General features: G+C 39.3%; 1 long non-coding RNA gene across 7 annotated transcripts; it reads left to right on the top strand.

The window, feature by feature from the left end:
* Positions 1–4,164: 4,164 nt before the first annotated feature.
* LOC139964168 (uncharacterized) lies at positions 4,165–15,514 on the top strand. 7 transcript variants are annotated; one of them, XR_011791908.1, is made up of 6 exons: positions 4,165–4,263; positions 6,604–6,703; positions 6,947–7,152; positions 8,646–8,796; positions 9,675–9,889; positions 13,460–15,513. It is a non-coding gene; the product is annotated as an uncharacterized lncRNA (long non-coding RNA). The 7 variants fall into 7 exon arrangements; XR_011791884.1 differs by having other exon boundaries at positions 4,168–4,351; positions 8,646–8,846; positions 13,460–15,514; XR_011791890.1 differs by having other exon boundaries at positions 4,169–4,326.
* Positions 15,515–17,484: the final 1,970 nt, after the last annotated feature.

Below are 17,484 nucleotides of genomic sequence, written 5' to 3'. Positions count from 1 at the left end.
CGCAAGGAGAAAACTTCACTTGCAAGCAACGGAAAGTTTTTTAGAGCCCAGTTTGGGGCGAGTCTTCAATACCTCTAAAGGTTGCTAAATAAGACGTTAATGGTGTGTTCAGATCTAACTTCTGTAGGTGAATATCGTTCATCAGTATTCGCCTGTCAGACATATCCTAATATTTTGCCTGCGTGTTCCCAGACACTTTGACGATGTCCTACGTACACATCAGACATGAAAACCTCTGATAATAATCTGCTTGTATTCCTTCACTTTGAACCATCTGTAGATGGTAAATAGGTGTATCGTGCAAGAACTTGCTTTAAAACATGTTTTATAAAAAAACTGCTTGCCTTCATTGTTGACGGGGGCATGTGTGGGCCAGCTGGGTTAACTTGTAATACCCCATTATATCTCAGTGTAGAGGTAATTTATCCTAGCGGTCACTTATCCTAGTGCAATGGTCACTTAATAAATCCCGCCAATCATGAGCCAAGATTACTTAGCATTTCTGTTTGGCTGTAGGCCAATGGAATTACTTTGTCCCCTCGGGCGCGTAGCCAGGATTTTGCCAAGGGAAGGGCAAAACTAGATTCGGCATTGCAAACTGTTTAAGCGTAGCGCCACCATAGGTTGGCGTGAAGCATGCAAGAAAATTTTGGCTGAAAATGCCTTCCAGATCGCTGGAAATGGCACTTCCCAGGCCTTGTAAGTTGCATCTTAGCATTTTCTCCTTTGAAAATACTAGCGATATCATAAAAGCATTTAAAACAAATTTAAAAATATGCTCAAGGGAGGCCGCTGCCCCGTCCCCCACCCCTTGGCTACGCACCTGTGTCCCCTTTTAGACCATTGCCCAAAATATCCTTAAAACTCTTGCATACACGGGGCGACAATTGAGTTCATCCCGGTTAGACAAAAACCACCACCACAGAGTTACCACATCAAATATATAAGGCTTAATTAACTAACTGGGTTTAAATTTTGAGGTTAATAAGAGTTTGATTTATTTTCTTTCTATGTAAATGTAACTTATGGTATTTTTTCCTTAAAAAAAAAAAACAGAAAAGATACAAATTTATCGCATTTGCGACAACAGGTTTTTTCATCTCAAGAAAAAGTAAGACCCGAAAAACTTTTACGACGAACAAAGGTTTAAAATCTTTTGCTGTCCCTAAAAGTTTTTCGGTTTTCTATTGTTCCTCTGAAAAGTTGCAAACTGAGCGAAATAAAAGGGCGCTCGACGCATCTTGCCAGTGATACGTGATTTCAAAGCAGTCAAATCAAACCTTTGTTATATCTTGAGTTTTATCTTGACATTTATGAATAAATGGGTCAAATTTTGGCAAACTTTTTTTGCAAAAACTGCTTACGGTTTTTTGGGTGAAAAAACTTTTTTTTTCGCAAAGGCGATAAATGCAGGCGCTTATCCAGGGGGGGGGGCGTTCGGGCGCGCGCCCCCCGGGTAAGAAAAAGAGGAGAGCAAAGAAGAGAAGAAAAAAGGAAAAATGAGAGGGAAAAAAAGAGGAGGAGGAGAGGAAGGAAGGGAAAAGAAAAAGAAGAAAAAGAGAAAAAGGAGGGAGTTAAAGTGAAACGCCAAGACACCAGGAAGAGAGAGAGGAACAGTGACATCATTACAGCGCTGATCCCTATTATACACACAGGTTAGCCAGTGACGGATCAATGATTTCGTAAGGGGCGTGTGACTCACCCCTATCTCGTATGTTATGGGTTGTACGTTTAGTGTCAACCGGTAGCATTTCAAATTGCACTTTGGACCCTCAAGGAATGAAAAAAAGATAACTCGTTTTAAGTGCATTCCAATTAATGGCCGCATGTCCATGGCCAAATTCTGTGGGAATGTTTTTACAATTTTAAAAAGTTACCTCTAAATGACTTCCGAATGCATTGATATGTCAACCTATTTAACACTTTAACTTGCGCAAATCACTTACGAAATTTTAGCCTAATCAAAGGGGAAATTTGCAATGTGGCAGTTATTTGAACACAATTGTATAAAGCGACAGCATCTTACCAGGGCTGTAGCAACGCTGTAGCAGGCATGTAGCAGGCACTATCATAAATGCTCAACTGAAGCTTACAGCCGGACAAACAATCAAATTAATAAACCATTCCCTAGGCGTACCATGCATTAATGGCACATGCAATAACGTCCAAGCATTGAACGATATCACCTATAGGCTCTCGTTTTGATAAATCTGCTGGATGATGATCAGTGGCGTAGTAAGGTACTTTTGAGTGAGTGGGGGGGGGGGGGCTGAAGACTGATGGCCGGCCTGGGGGAGGGGTCTAAGGGGAGAGGTCTAAGGGGATGAGGTGTCCCCTCCCCTTTGGAATTGTTTTCATTTCCAGGTGTCCTCAGATGCAATTTGGTGCAATATAGCACACTTCAACACCCACTCCATTTTGTAAACTTAATTTTGTATTTTCACCTGGCCTTAGATGCAATTTGGTGCTCCAAATGAGATTTTTTTTCTCATTTGGAAATAAAATGAAAAAGGGGTTTTCTGACTTGCGAAGCGGGGGGGGGGGGGGGGGCGGAATGATACTTCAGCCCCTCCACATTTTTCACAGACCCCGGTTCCTACGCCCTTGATAATGATTGTGCATTAGACATTTGTATTGGTCAAATACTCTTTGGACCGTATAAGACTGACTATGGGACTCTTCAATTATGTCCTTAGAATTTATGACCTATTGGTTGGGTGGTCCGAGGCGTGCTGGTTTTAATTATGGCCTTACGTTTTTTGTTTTTTTTTAGGTCCCGTTACATTCATTTATGAAGTGATGATTTAGTGGTCAGTTTAAATGGTTAAGCACTCTTTGGACCGGGCAAGACGCATTATGGTACCCTTCTACAATGTCTTTAGAATTCATATGACCCATTGGTTGGGTGGTCCAGGGCGTGCTGCTGGTCTTGACTGGGGCCTAAAGATTTGCAGGTCCATTTACATTCATTAACGAAGTGATGATTTAGTGGTCAGTTTAATTGGTCATGCACTCTTTGGACCAGGCAAGACGCATTATGGTACCCTTATACGTTGTCATTATATAATTGTCATTATAGTTCATATGACCCATTTGCTAGGTGGTCTAAGGCGTGCTGCATGGATGAGGGCCCAAAGCTTTTTCGTGGTCCCGTTACACTCGTTAAAGAAGTAATGATTTAGTGGTCATTTAAATTGTTCAAACACTCTTTGGACCGGGCAAGCCGCATGATGGTACTCTTCTACAATGTCTTTAGAGTTCATGTTAACCATCGGTTTGGTGATCCAAGGATTGATGCATGGATTAGGGTCCAAAGGTTTTTCGTGGTCTCGTTACACTCATTAAAGAAGTAATGATTTAGTGATCATTTAAATTATTCAAGCACTCTTTGGACCGGGCAAGCCGCATGATGGTACTCTTCTACAATGTCTTTAGAGTTCATGTTAACCATCGGTTTGGTGATCCAAGGCGTGCTGCATGGATATAAGGTCCCAAAGCTTTTTCGTGGTCCCGTTACACTCATTAGAGAAGTAATGGTTTAGTGGTCATTTAAATTGGTCAAGAACTCTTTGGACCGGGCATGACGCATTATGGTACCCTTCTACAATGTCTTTAGAGTTCCTATGACCCATTGGTTGGGTGGTCCAAGGCGTGCTGGTTTTGATTAGGGCCCAAATGTTTTTATATCAGTTCCCGTTACATTCATTTAAAAAAATTGTTAATTTAGTGGTCATTTTAATTGGTCAAGCACTCTTTGGACCGGGCATGACGCATTATAGTATCCTTCTACAATGTGTTAAGAATTCATATGACCCATTGGTTTGGTGGTCCAAGGCGTGCTAGTCTTGATTAGGGCCTAAAGTGATTTTTTCAGGTCCCGGTACATATTTAAAAACTGATGAGGTAGTGGTCATTTTAGTTGGTTAAGAACTATTTGGACCGGGCAAGATGCATTATAGTACCCTTCTACATAGTCATTAGAGTTCATATGACTAAACCTCTTTCCACGACCAAATGTTGAACATCTTGTAAGCAAGCTTTTGTCTTGCCAGAGGTGTTACTTCTATACCATTGTCGAATACGTAACTGAATAGGTAGCAGTTACTCATTCGCGAATATCGAACGAGGAACGTGGAATAAGTATCTAACTTCACATCGGTCAAAGTTTAAGCTAAGGAGCGCGAATTATGATCTGTATATGAAGCTCACAAAAGGTTGTAGGAGCAGTTCGCTTCCTGGCAGCTGTTGGCTAACAATTCATACGTAATTGTAATTTGTTGCCTATTCTGTACGGGTAGTAACTGCCAAAGAATTTGAATGCCGAAGGTTGTTCATTATTTTTGTGGAGCAAGTTAGTTCTTCACATTGTTTGAGTCAGCGAGCGTGAGAAATTAGGCTAGCCTATCATCATATAATAGTATAGCTTAGGCCTAACCATAGGCTAGCTCACGTAGGCACTGGCGTCTATAGCAAGTTGGAATGCTAACCTAGGCTAGGCCTAATATGATATTCACTAGACAATTTACGTAAGTAATTCCCTACAGTTATTCCACTTACAACATCTGTTCTTTCCACATAGTCTAGCCAATATGCCTCCCATGAAAAACCTTAGTTAACTCCCCTGAAAATGTTAATTTCCCATGAAAACGTACTTTGACTCCCCTATGATGTAGGGAAAGTAAGTTACTCAACTTTTTAGTGGGAGGAAAAAAACGTTGTTAGGGGAGGGAACAAATGGCCCCAGGCTAGGCCTACCACCAAATGAAAATGGGAATACCTAGGCTAGCCTATCAAAGCAGAGGCAAGAGAGAGACTGAAGGATGAACTAGCTTATCCTAGGCTTGTTATACAAGCAAAGGGGGACAAACTAAAACGAATGACAGCGAATGACCGAATGACAATTGACTTTGTACAGGGTAAATTATCATTTGCGAATGACAACGAATGACAACGAAGGACAGTGTTGAGTGGAGATAGAATGATTAACGGAGTGGAGTAAATGCGGTTATTGGTTTTCTGAGCAAAAATGATTTGAGGAAAATCGCATGTTAGGTGGTTGTAGGGTTTTGGTGTAATTTACGGATAGAAACCACAGGGAAAGACTTTGTGTGAGAATGTGCTTGAGTGCTGTGCTTTTTACCTCTGTAGATTTATATAGAAAGATAACTGAAGCCGTTTCAAGATTATAATATTGTTTCTAACAATGATGTAATAACGATAGTTTCTAACAATTAATATCGAAAAAATGACGTTAAATTTACTTTTCAAAATCAGACTTACAATTTCGCTTACTATAAGGTGCGTTTACATCTTGTCCGTACTTTACTAGATCTAGATACCCACGAAGTCTGAACTGTGATATTCGGTTGAAGCAAATGTCTGTGCTGTCATTATTGTCATTCGTTTTAGTCAACGCATTTTTGTTAGTGTGTACAACATATTGTCATTCGTTATGTGTAACGCAATTGTCATTCGTTTTAGTAACACCCAGCGAAGGTACTTTGTAAAATGAAATTCTCAAGCAATTAGGCCTAGCTCTGTGGTCTAATTGATTTTGGTGATGGTTCAAATATGGAGAAAGCTCTCTATGCAAGCTGATGTTACCTAGCGTAGGCAACTAAATTGATATACATGTATTAATTTGATCAACTAGCATAATTTTGACCTGAAGCTAGGCTTAACAGTTTTAGTCCAACTCTCGGCATATCTTTATCAGATCATAGACTTCTTTTGATGCCTAACCTGATTTTATAGTCGGCAGAACTGTTTCACTGAAACTTTGATTATCATTAAACCAAATTCAAACTTTGCTAAGTCGACCTCTCATTGTTGAGCAATTGTCTTTAATTTGGTTTTTAATTTGAAAACATTGATTAAGTTGTGAGGAACACAACTCATGGTAAACACATATTAAGAGTATTGAGAGATAAGTACAATATATAGTATCTCTGTCCTTGTTCAGTGATATAGAATATTATTACGCAGGTGCTAGAAGTCATGGAAGCACATGAGGGTTTACCATGAATATATATGTTGTTTGTACTTGTGTCAGGCCGAAAAGCCAGTTTTCATCTTTGCTAAGTGTACATGTTGTAGCTTAAGTGTCGGTCCTTATTTCACGTGTCAAGTTTTCTTGTTTCAAGAATGATGTTTATTTCAGAAATTTTTCAATTTTCCAGTTCTTCATGAATGTGCTTGCTAAGTTTGTTTTAACTAGTACATGCTCTCAAAAGTTGTTTGGCTGATGAAATGTTCTCAAAATTGTGTTCAATTCAATTCCATCACTATTGGCTTGACCATTTTAGTGAACAATGTATATCAAAGGAAGTTTTGGCATTTTGTGAAGTACTCAATATGTAGGTTTGATAGCAATGTCTAGTATAGTAAGGTTCATTATAAGTCATATATTGCAAGTTTTAAAAATAAACAGGCACTTAGTACAAAAAGAGGTACAGTTTATTCATGTTTGTACACATTCATCGGAAAGGTATCTGCATATGCAAACTGGAAGATGATCTTATGTAAAACTACTAAAACACTGCTAAAATTTATTTCACACCATAGGTATATATATACATATTGCTTTTATATTTGTCTTTACAGCATTGCATTGGCCACACTGATTCACAAGAAAACTCCATGAACTGACTAACATCCTGCTGGAGGTCTGAGACATTGAAGATTCTGTAATGCTTCCGTTTGGGTATGCAGTTTACTATAGTAACACAGAAATATTTAAGCTCTGGTATTTGTTTCGTTTATTTCTGCCGTTAAACCACAATGATGTACATTTGTTTATACATAGCTATATCAATGAGGCAGCAGTCAGGGTTGGTTAGGTACTGTAGTCAGGGGAAGGGAGGAAGGAAGGGAGTGGATAAAAGTGAGTCTAGTTGCAATGTCTACAGTATCTGCTTTCCAATATATGTAATCTTATCTTTTACAGTACTGTCTCAGGTGAAAGAAGAAGATGAAGAAAATGTCAGGAAAATTGTGAGTCTTGGATGTCTGTAATGAAGCTGGATCAGGTTTAGAACAAGTGGTTGAAAGATCATTAACTCCACCAAATACGAGAAGATCCTTCAAGCCTGTCTTCTACAGAGAGATCTGGAAGTGTTATCTCAAGGTGATTTAACAGAAATTGGAGAAAAAGTAAGATTCAAGGGAAACATCAGTGTGAGCCAGTATCATGAACATCAATCTTGTCCTCTCAACAGTTGATTGTTGCCAAGATCAGTGCTTAATGTAGGAGACACAGTGCCTTAGACTGTTGGAACCAGTCGGTATTTGGTGTGGTCATTTAAATTGTTCAAGCACTCTTTGGATCGGGCAAGCCGCATGATGGTACTCTTCTGCAATATCTTTAGAATTCATATGACCCATTGGTTGGGTGGTCCAAGGCGTGCTGCTGGTCTTGACTGGGGCCTAAAGATTTTTGCAGGTCCATTTACATTCATTAACGAATTGATAATTTAGTGGTCAATTTAATTGGTCAAGCACTCTTTGGATCGGGCAAGACGCATTATGGTACCCTTCTACATTGTCATTAGAGTTCATATGACCCATTTGTTAGGTGGTCTAAGGCGTGCTGCATGGATTAGGGCCCAAACCTTTTTCGTGGTCCCGTTACACTCGTTAAGGAAGTAATGATTTAGTGGTCATTTAAATTGTTCAAGCACTCTTTGGACCGGGCAAGACGCATTATGGTACCCTTCTACAATGTCTTTAGAGTTCATATGTTTTGTGCAGCCTAAATGTACAAGACACAGTGCCTTAGACTGTTGGAACCAGTCTGTATTTTGTGTGTTCTTTTTTTTGTGCTAAATGTACAAGACACGGTGCCTTAGCCCGTTGGAACCAGTCGGTATTTGATGTGATTTTTTTTGTGCTAAATTACTATTCTTACAGAAAGGCTGAACAAGTTCCATGATAAAGGTTGTACAGAGTTACACATTCCACTCATTCCAAGCAACCATGACAACATCAAAATGAAGCTAATTGGTGTCTTAGTTTAGTGGCATGAGATGCTAATTAATGTAGTCTGTTTTTGTGCTAAATTATTAAGACATGGTACCTTAGTTTGTTGTTATTAGTTTTTAATTAGTGTTGTCTGTTTTGTGCCAAATGTAGGAGACATTGTGCCTTAGCCTGTTTGAAACAGTCGGTATTTGGTGTTGCCTGTTTTTGTGCTAAATGTATAAGACCTCAGCCTTAGCCTATTGGAACCAGTCGGTAATTGGTGTGGTGTGTTTGTATTAAATTGATAAGTTCTGCCATAGTTTATTGATATGAGTTGCTAATTAGTGTGGTCTGTTTGTGCTAAATTAATGAAACCTGTTGCCTTAGTTTGTTGGAATGAATTTGTAATAAGTATTTTGGTTGTCTTAAAGTAATAAGACATTGTCCCTAGTTTGATGGAACGAGTTGGTATTTAGTGAGGTCTTTTTTGAGAGTTGTTCAAAGTGTCCAATAACTTCTACTGACCATGTATTTCCATTTCTTTCACAAATTGCCCCTCTAGAAGAGTACACATCTTTTGTCTCATGGCTGACAGTTTGGTTGTTAACAGGGTTTGACTTTTTTACTTTTGCTGTTACTTTTAAGAAAAGTGACTCATTTGTTATGTATTCCTCTCCTTTCATCAGAGATCTGTGGCCTATGTTGCTCAACAAGGTTGGATCCAAAATGATACTGTGAGAGGAAAAGTTCTGTTTGGTAATGATCTCAACTCCACCAAATACGAGAAGATCCTTCAAGCCTGTCCTCTACAGAGAGATCTGGAATTGTTATCTGGAGGTGATTTAACAGAAATTGGAGAAAAATTAAGTTTCAAGGGAAACATCATTGTGAGCCAGAATCATTAACATCAGTCTTGTCCTCTCAACAGTTGATTGTTGTCAAGATCAGTGCTAAATGTAGGAGATGCGGTGCCTTAGCCTGTTGGAAGCATTCGGTATTTGGTGTTGTCTGTTTTTGTGCTAAACCTATGAGACACTGTGCCTTAAACTTTAGCCTGTTGGAACCAGTCAGTATTTGGTGTGGTCTGTTTCGTGATACATTAAAGAGACATTGTGCCTTAGTTTGGTGGAATGAGTAGCTAATTAGTGTGGTCTGTTTGTGCTTAATTGAAGAGGAGTGCTGTGATAATTTGTTGGTAATTAGTGTGGTGTGTTTGTATTAAATTTATAAGTTTTGCCTTAGTTTATTGATATGAGTTGCTAACTAGTGTGGTCTGTTTTGTGCTAAATTAATGAGACCCGGTGCCTTAGTTTGTTGGAATCATTTTGTAGTTAGTAATTTGGTTGTCTTAAATTGATGATTGTTGCCTTAGATTGTTGGAAAGAGTTGCCAATTAGTGTGGTCTGGGTTGTGGTAAATTAAAAAGACAGTTGATAGTTGTCAAGATCAGAAAACTCAAAGATGAGCTGATATGATGGAAAAAACACCAGCTAAGCTGGAAAGCTGCAATATACAGTCAAGGTGAGTCATAAGAAAGAAAAGTTCCTAAAAATGTAATATATATTTACTTATGTTTCCACCAATAAAGTTTCAATCACAGCCTAAACTTTGTTGGAAGTAGTTGCTTATTAGTGTTTAATGTTTTGTGCTAAATGTACGAGACTTACTTTGAAGAAAATTTGCTAATTTCTTTTGCATTCCTCTCCTTTCATTAGGGATCTGAGGATTATGTTGGTCAACAGTTAGCTTTTTGACATAGCGCCACCCCAGCATCCTTCACTCTATTACTTACCCGCCATTTACAAAACGTACACCTCCTTGGATACCAACACAACGCTACCGAGTACACTTTCGATTCATAGTGTGTCTCTTCAAAAGGAGTTCCTATTCTTTCCGTCTGCCGTCATAGGCTGGAGACTAATTCTTTCTGGTAAGTGAAGTCTATGATCAATTTAATTGTATAGAAGCCATTTAAAAACCGTAGGGAGGGGCTGTTTTGCTAATATGACAACCCCTTACCCACCTATAACCGCCCCCCCTAGTCGAAAACCTAAACCTCTCTGATTTTGGCATAGACATTAATGACTGAATCCCTATACAAAAATAGCAGAAAAAGACAAAGTCCAAACTCTGTTGAAATAAACCCATCTCCTAACTCCAAACCAACCACCAAAAAGTCTGCTTAAACAATCATTGTATCAGGAATCTTACCAGAACTATCAAAAAACCCAATAACACTTGCTAAACTAATCAATGAAGAAAAACCAAATGCCATGATCTCAAATATAAACCGTCTTTGTAGTAACAACATCCTAATCACCCCCATGACCCTAAATCTGCAAATATCCTCCTGAAACCATGGACTAAACTAGGCAACCCCAAACCAAGAATCCCCAAAAAGTAAGACAAAGAAACTTCTCCGTAGTACCCGTAGGCATAAACCCTTAAATTCAAATCAAAGATATTGAACAAGAACTCAAAGACCAAGAATACACCCCCAATACAACTTAAAGACTCATTAGTCATGCCACAAACAATCCAACTTGGAAAGTAAAAATAACGTTTGAAGATCAAGAACCTCAACAATCCCTAATCAAACAAGGTTTCTACTTAGGATACTATAAACACAAAACAGAAGAATACCACGAACCCCCCCCCCCCAAATCACTCAATGTTTCAAATGTCAACTTTTTGGACACACCCACCATACTTGCAAAAATCAAACCAGATGTCTCAGATGTGGCAAAAACCACAGAGTTGAAGACTGTCCCAAACCAAAAGAAAACATAATGTGCCAATTGCTCAGGGACTCATGCCGCCCTTTACAAAGGATGGGCCAAAATTTAAAGAAGCTAAAACAAGCGCTAATAACAAACGACAACAACAAAGAACCTACGCGAATGTAACCAATTTTACCCCTAAAATTGAAATAAGAAATAAAATCGCCACTGAAGAAAAACTTAATATCCCAACCTTTGTAATTGAATTAGTACAATACACCTTCCAAAAAGCCGACATTAATATTAAATCTGACGACCTTGCCAGTTATGTCACCATGTTAACACTAAAACACCTAAACTTAAATATCCCCAAAACTGGAATTATGGAACATCTCCACAAACCTTCAATATTTAGCCCTCCTCAATCACCTACACGACAAGCACACTCCCTCCTTCGGTCAAGTTTCTCCACCTAAACATCAACAGTATCCTTCCAAAATTAAGCCTCCTACTTAGTATATTCACCAACCACTCCCCGGATATCATTTCGTTAAATGAAACTAAACTAAATACAGATTCCCACCTTAGCATCCCTGGTTACCAAACTTTCAGACACGATATCTCTCGCTCTATGGGAGGAGTACTTATTGCTGAAAAAAACAACCTCAAAGCCACCCTCCTCCCAAACCCAACCCAAACAAACAATTGAAATTGTACTCGAAAGAGACAATAAACCTCTCCACATTATTAGCTATTATAGTCCCTAAATGAGCCCATATCCACAATAAAAAAAGTTCTAATAAAAATACAATACTACTAGGAGATCTAAATGCCCACCACATCATTTTTGGTAGCACCAAAATATCTGAAAAAGGCATATCCCTCTTAGAAATATGTGATAAACACAACTTAACAATAATCAACCAAAATACCAAAACTAGGATAAACCCAATAAACAATAATACTGAACTACTTGACTACGCCATAACCTCAAATCACCTTGCAACTAAAACTCATTCTATTCAAATCCTAGAAGATGACCTAATCAGTGACCATTTTCCACTCATTTTTGAGCTAGACATAAACCTCAGTCGCATCCAAAATAACGTATTAACGTATAATTACAATAAAACAGACTGGACATCATTTAAAAAGGAACTCGTAACAAACAACACTATCCCCAATTACAACAACAACAAGCTAACTTACATCGGCATATATTGTGACAACATTGCCCAACATATCTTTAATACCTTCAAAAAACACTGCCCATTGAGAACAAAACAGAAACCGAAAACTAAATAGGAATATTCTTACACTAATTAACTCAGACGTCGCCTACATAGAACCTATATGATCTCCCCAGATCCAACTCTAAAAACCCAAATTAACCAACATAAAAAACAATGAATAGATAAATATCGGCGGTCGACCAAAACCGAGTCCAAAACAAATGCGATTCAATCATTAATGACAAAAACCCAAAACACTTTTGGAAAAAATTTTAAAAATATCATAAACCCATAAGAACCCCAAACACAGGTAATACAGACCAATGCCTTAGAGATAAAGTAGGTAACCTGATCACAAAAACTTAGACCAAATAAAGCTTATTGAATCGTTCTTGAAAACTATATTCAATATCTTAGATGGCCCTCCATACGATAACAGATTCCAACACCAAATAGACCGTACAATTATCTGTAATGCAACCAGCTTTATCCTCGACTTCTAAGGATGTCTCAACAAAACATCCCTCTACTCAAAGAAATAGATATAAACAATTGGTATAGTGCCACTAAGTATGCAAAAATGCCTCCTCCCCTGGTCTTGACAACATAAATGACCTAATGCTAAAAGATTACCCTCCGTCGGCCTCCGATATTCATTAATTCTCATATTTTCCCATACTCCTTATTTCCAAACCATGTGGAAATCCGCCAAAATGATTTTAATACCAAAACTAAGTAAAGACACACCAAAATTCAAAACTATCGACCAATTAGTATCCTACCAGCCTTAGGTAAGATTTTCGAAAGAATTATAGAAAGCACCAGAACCCACCTAGAGCAAAATAATCACTTTGCTCGTATCAATCAGGCTAATTCCGTGCACACAAATCTACAATAAACCAAACTTTCCCCCTTCCGAAGAAATTCGCATCGGCTTCATTAAAAAACATGATACCACTGCCCTCTTCCTTGATGCCGAAAAGGGGTTCGACAAAACTTGGCACAACGGCATAAGATTTTAACAACTTAACTTTAATCTCCCCTCCAATAACACCAGACTTCTTTCCTCTTTCCTTAGTGAGCGCAATGCAAAAATATGCTACAAAAACCAACAATCAAAACCTATTCCACTTCGTGCAGGTACTCCACAGTTTATCTGGCCTTGTAGACAGCAATTGAACCAGTCTCTGTCTTCTCCAAATAATAGAAAGTGGGTATCCATTTCTGTTTGTGACAGCAACAACAAAAAATGACTGCAAATTATCAAGTTTTTGTAAACTTTCTCTATTCAAGGATTCAAATCTCAAATTCCACTCCAATATACCCCCCCTACTTATGAACTGTCAGGTAGCTCAAGCTGACAAACTTACTACAAAGATGAGAATAGGCATTATGTGGTTCCTAATTGAATGACATTTCTCACAATTAATTAAATTGACTTCCCCCACCCTCCGACTACTCTCACCCATAGAAAATACCCTCCACCCAAGAATACTTTAAAAAAAAAAGGCCATGGCTTACCAAGAACCTCTTTGCATTAATTTTCAGATTCCAGTGAACCTTCCATCATCAAAGGAATGGCGCAACTCGGTCTGAAGGACAATCAACCGCTGGTGGAAAGGCTGGACCGGTACAACGCCAACCAGCAGGACCTTGCCGCCAAGCCCAACTTCACGGCATTCCCACCGGACTTAAAGCTGTCACCGTGCAAACCGCTCTTCTTTGACATAGTGCTGAACCATATAGAGTTTCCCTCCTTGGACAAGAAACTGAAACAGAATAAATCGGCCACGCAGGGGGGTTTGGGTGGGTTCCTGCATGGATGGTGGAGTGGTGGTGAAAAGTAACTCTAGATTTTCCAAAATGTCGGAAAAAGGATCGAAAGATCGCGTCTCTCTGGGATCAAATGCGATCCCCAGTGGGAATGTCAGCAGGCAAATAGGAGTGATATCTTTTATCAACCATGTTATTTTTCTTTTTTTACTCTCTTCTTTGGTCTTCGTTGTTACAGTATGTATGTGTTGGCATTATACAGTTAGATGATTATATCTGCATGTATTGCATGTCGTGGTTCCGGGTACATTCAGGTGAGGCACCCACAGATTGATATATCACATTTCATAAACATCCATCATAAGACCACAGGAATGACACACGTCAGGTCAAATGGGTTAGTCCAGGTTATTTGGAAATTAATCTGCGTCCGTGAGGTCTTTTGTATACATAAGCGGGTAGTATTTGGGAGGGCTCTCACTCTTCTCCTGCGTGTGCTGTTATCATCTTTTATTTAAGTTTTATTTGATTTCATCTGTTTTTTTTAGTAGAGAAAACTACACCTTGTTGCAATACAAACACAAAGATGGGGGAAGGCCAAAAAGAATAACACTCACTTTTTTAACGTGGCTTGGCAAAAAAAAATTGAAGAATATTCAAAATGGGAATTGGAATTCTATATATTTTGGATTTGGTGTTTGTGTGTTAATCTCGTTTAGAGAAAAAGAAGAAAAAAACAGCATCTTTATTTGATGGGGCTTTAAAGTTTTAAAAATGGGTTTCGGTTGTTGATTTCTTGGTCTACAAACATTGTGGTGCTTGACCAACTGACACTTTATGGGGATGACTATGATATTGGCAGGAGTTATGGATGGTAGTTGGAAGGACCAGGGGTGGGGGGGGGATGGTGAGGCGAAGGATCGAGAAGGAGAAATGAAAGTGAAGAGGGAGAATCTTTGAATTGAATTTTCAGTTTGCAGTAGCACAGGTTTACTGATAAGGCTTTATTTAGAGAAACTTTCAATAATGCACTCTTCGTGTATATAATTTGGGGTGTGGTAGTCGGAGCGGGGAGGGGGGGGGGTGATTGAGACGGCAATGGAAGGGAGCAACCTTTCCACATTTATGTTGTTTGTGCTATGGTAGTATCGTTTCCTTTTTCAAAATGTAAAATTTAAGAGTTATCTAAAACTAATTCAAAATCAGATTTAGTTAATGAAAGTTAAAGAAAATGATATTGATGGTAGCAGGGGTGCCATGGTATTATTGTAAACTGAATCATCAATCATCCATGGAAGGCCAACTCCTTTTTATTGGGAACTTATTGTCAAGCAAACCTATGGATTCAAGCCCTGTCTGGCTGAAGTAAGATGGGGTTATTATTTTTATCTAGGAGAAATCCATTCTTTTTCCCCTCATGTGAAAATGGTCTTCCAAAAGTTTTTAAAAAAAATGTCCAAAAAGAATGAATCGTTTGAATTGGATAGCCACCTGGTGTGAAGTAAAATGCCATAGGGCATATCCCATATGTACATATGACTGCTTAGCATCATTTAATAACTGCCTTCCAGGCTGATATTATAAGTAATAGAAACATTATAAAAACTAACTGTCTGTTGTCACCCAACCATCTCAATAGTATATGCAGGTATCACTAAGAATGTTTATGAAAGATGTATTGCATGTTTTGATTAGTATTTGATAAGGGATAACCTGTTACTGGACAGGTAGTTGAAGGGTATTAACTGTGGTGGGAGGGATGAAGAAACATCCTGTCCATGAACTGATTTGTTATTAAAAAAAAAGTTATTTCCAAGCATCTCGTTTTTTTGTAACTTTTACTGGAGTATTGTAAAAGGAAAAGTAGAGGTTGAGTTTGAGCCAGGGACCTTGACATGCAAAAGCAAAGGTCTTTACCACTAGACTATTAGATGGGCCTCTGGTTTCAAAAGCTTTACAAATATTTAAAGATCCTGCTGTTTGGACTTAGTCGTTTTTGTAAAAGATTTTCTCCACTACTCCCTCCCACCTCCAGAGTAGCTAGTCAGGGGGGAGGGGTGGCAGCGAACTTCATTTGTCCGCGCATGAACCTTGTCAGGGGGAGGGGTGGCGGCAAACTCCACCTGTCCGCGCCTTTACCTTGTCGGGGGAGGGGGTGGCGACATCACCTTGTCCACACCTTTCCCCTGTCTCCCCTTGGGTACTCACCTTATCCACCTGTCAGGAGGAGGGGGACCGCCCGCCTTCGGGATTCACCTTATCCACTTATCAGAACTCCTTTTGCAAATACTCACCTGGGACTTGAACCGCTGCAATCCAAACCAATCGCTTACTGAACGATGGAACTACCAATTGCACCATTTCGGTTCCCTCTGGAGAAACTTCGTTTCTTATATTTATACTTCCACTCCCTCCAGAGGGTAGAAAAGTAAAAGGCTCTGCCTGGACATGAACAGCAGACATGGAGCTTGTCTGGGAATCGAACCAGAGACATGGAGTTTGTCTGTCTCTCTCCAGTCCAGAGCACTACCAACTGCGCCACTAGAACTGTTGAGAATTAATGCTCGTTTCTAATATTTAAACTTCAAAGTCCACAATGGAATCAGTAAAAGAGCAAAAATATAAAATGCTCTGTCTGGGGTTCGAACCAGAGACATGGAGTTAGCCTGTCTCTCTCCAGTCCAGAGCACTACCAACTGCGCCAGTAGAACTGTTGAGAATTAATGCTCGTTTCTAATATTTAAACTTCAAAGTCCAGAATGGAATCAGTAAAAGAGCAAAAATATAAAATGCTCTGTCTGGGGTTCGAACCAGAGACATGGAGTTTGTCTGTCTCTCCAGTCCAGAGCACTACCAACTGCGCCACTAGAACTGTTGAGAATTAGTGCTCGTTTCTAATATTTAAACTTAAAAGTCCAGAAAGGAATCAGTAAAAGAGCAAAAAATCAAAATGCTCTGGCTGGGGATCGAACCTGAGACATGGAGTTTGTCTGTCTCTCTCCAGTCCAGAGCACTACCAACTGCGCCACTAGAACTGTTGAGAATTAGTGCCCGTTTCTAATATTTAAACTTCAGAATGGAAGAAGGAAAAGAACAGAAAATCAAAATGCTCTGTCTGGGGATTGAACCGGAGACATGGAGTTTGTCTGTGTCTCTCCAGTCCAGAGCACTACCAACTGCGCCACTAGAACTGTTGAGAATTATTGCTCGTGTCTAATATTTAAACTTCAAAGTCCAGAATGGAAGTAGGAAAAGAACAGAAAATCAAAATGCTCTGTCTGGGGATCGAACCGGAGACATGGAGTTTGTCTGTATCTCTCCAGTCCAGAGCACTACCAACTGCTCCACTAGAACTGTTGAGAATTAATACTCGTTTCTGATATTTAATCTTCACTACATTAGGAGGCAAATAGAAAATCAAATGCATCCTCTGGTGTTTGAGCTCAAGACAAGGAGTATGTCTCATTTCTTTCAGTTTATTGACAATTTCTTTGTACAAAACAATAATAAATATGCAAAATTTTACAACATAACAACTGCGCCACAGTCAGTGGCGGCGGAACCGGGGGGGCTTGGGGGGCTCAGCCCCCCAATGAAAAAGTTGAGGGGGCAAATGCATGATAAGCCCCCCCCCCCCAATATTTACCAAGGCTCCGAAACGTGCATCTGCCCATTTTTCAATGCATAATTGTCGATCTGTCCGATGCACACGTATACTTTATAGGTGTAATAATTTTAGTAATTGCTGGGGGACCCTGGTCCCTCGGCCCGTCCCCTGGCTATAGACCACATTGTCACCC

The sequence above is a fragment of the Apostichopus japonicus genome, chromosome 3 (assembly GCF_037975245.1).
Source record: "Apostichopus japonicus isolate 1M-3 chromosome 3, ASM3797524v1, whole genome shotgun sequence".
NCBI lineage: Eukaryota > Metazoa > Echinodermata > Holothuroidea > Aspidochirotida > Stichopodidae > Apostichopus > Apostichopus japonicus.
This window is presented reverse-complemented; position numbering and strand designations above follow the sequence as displayed.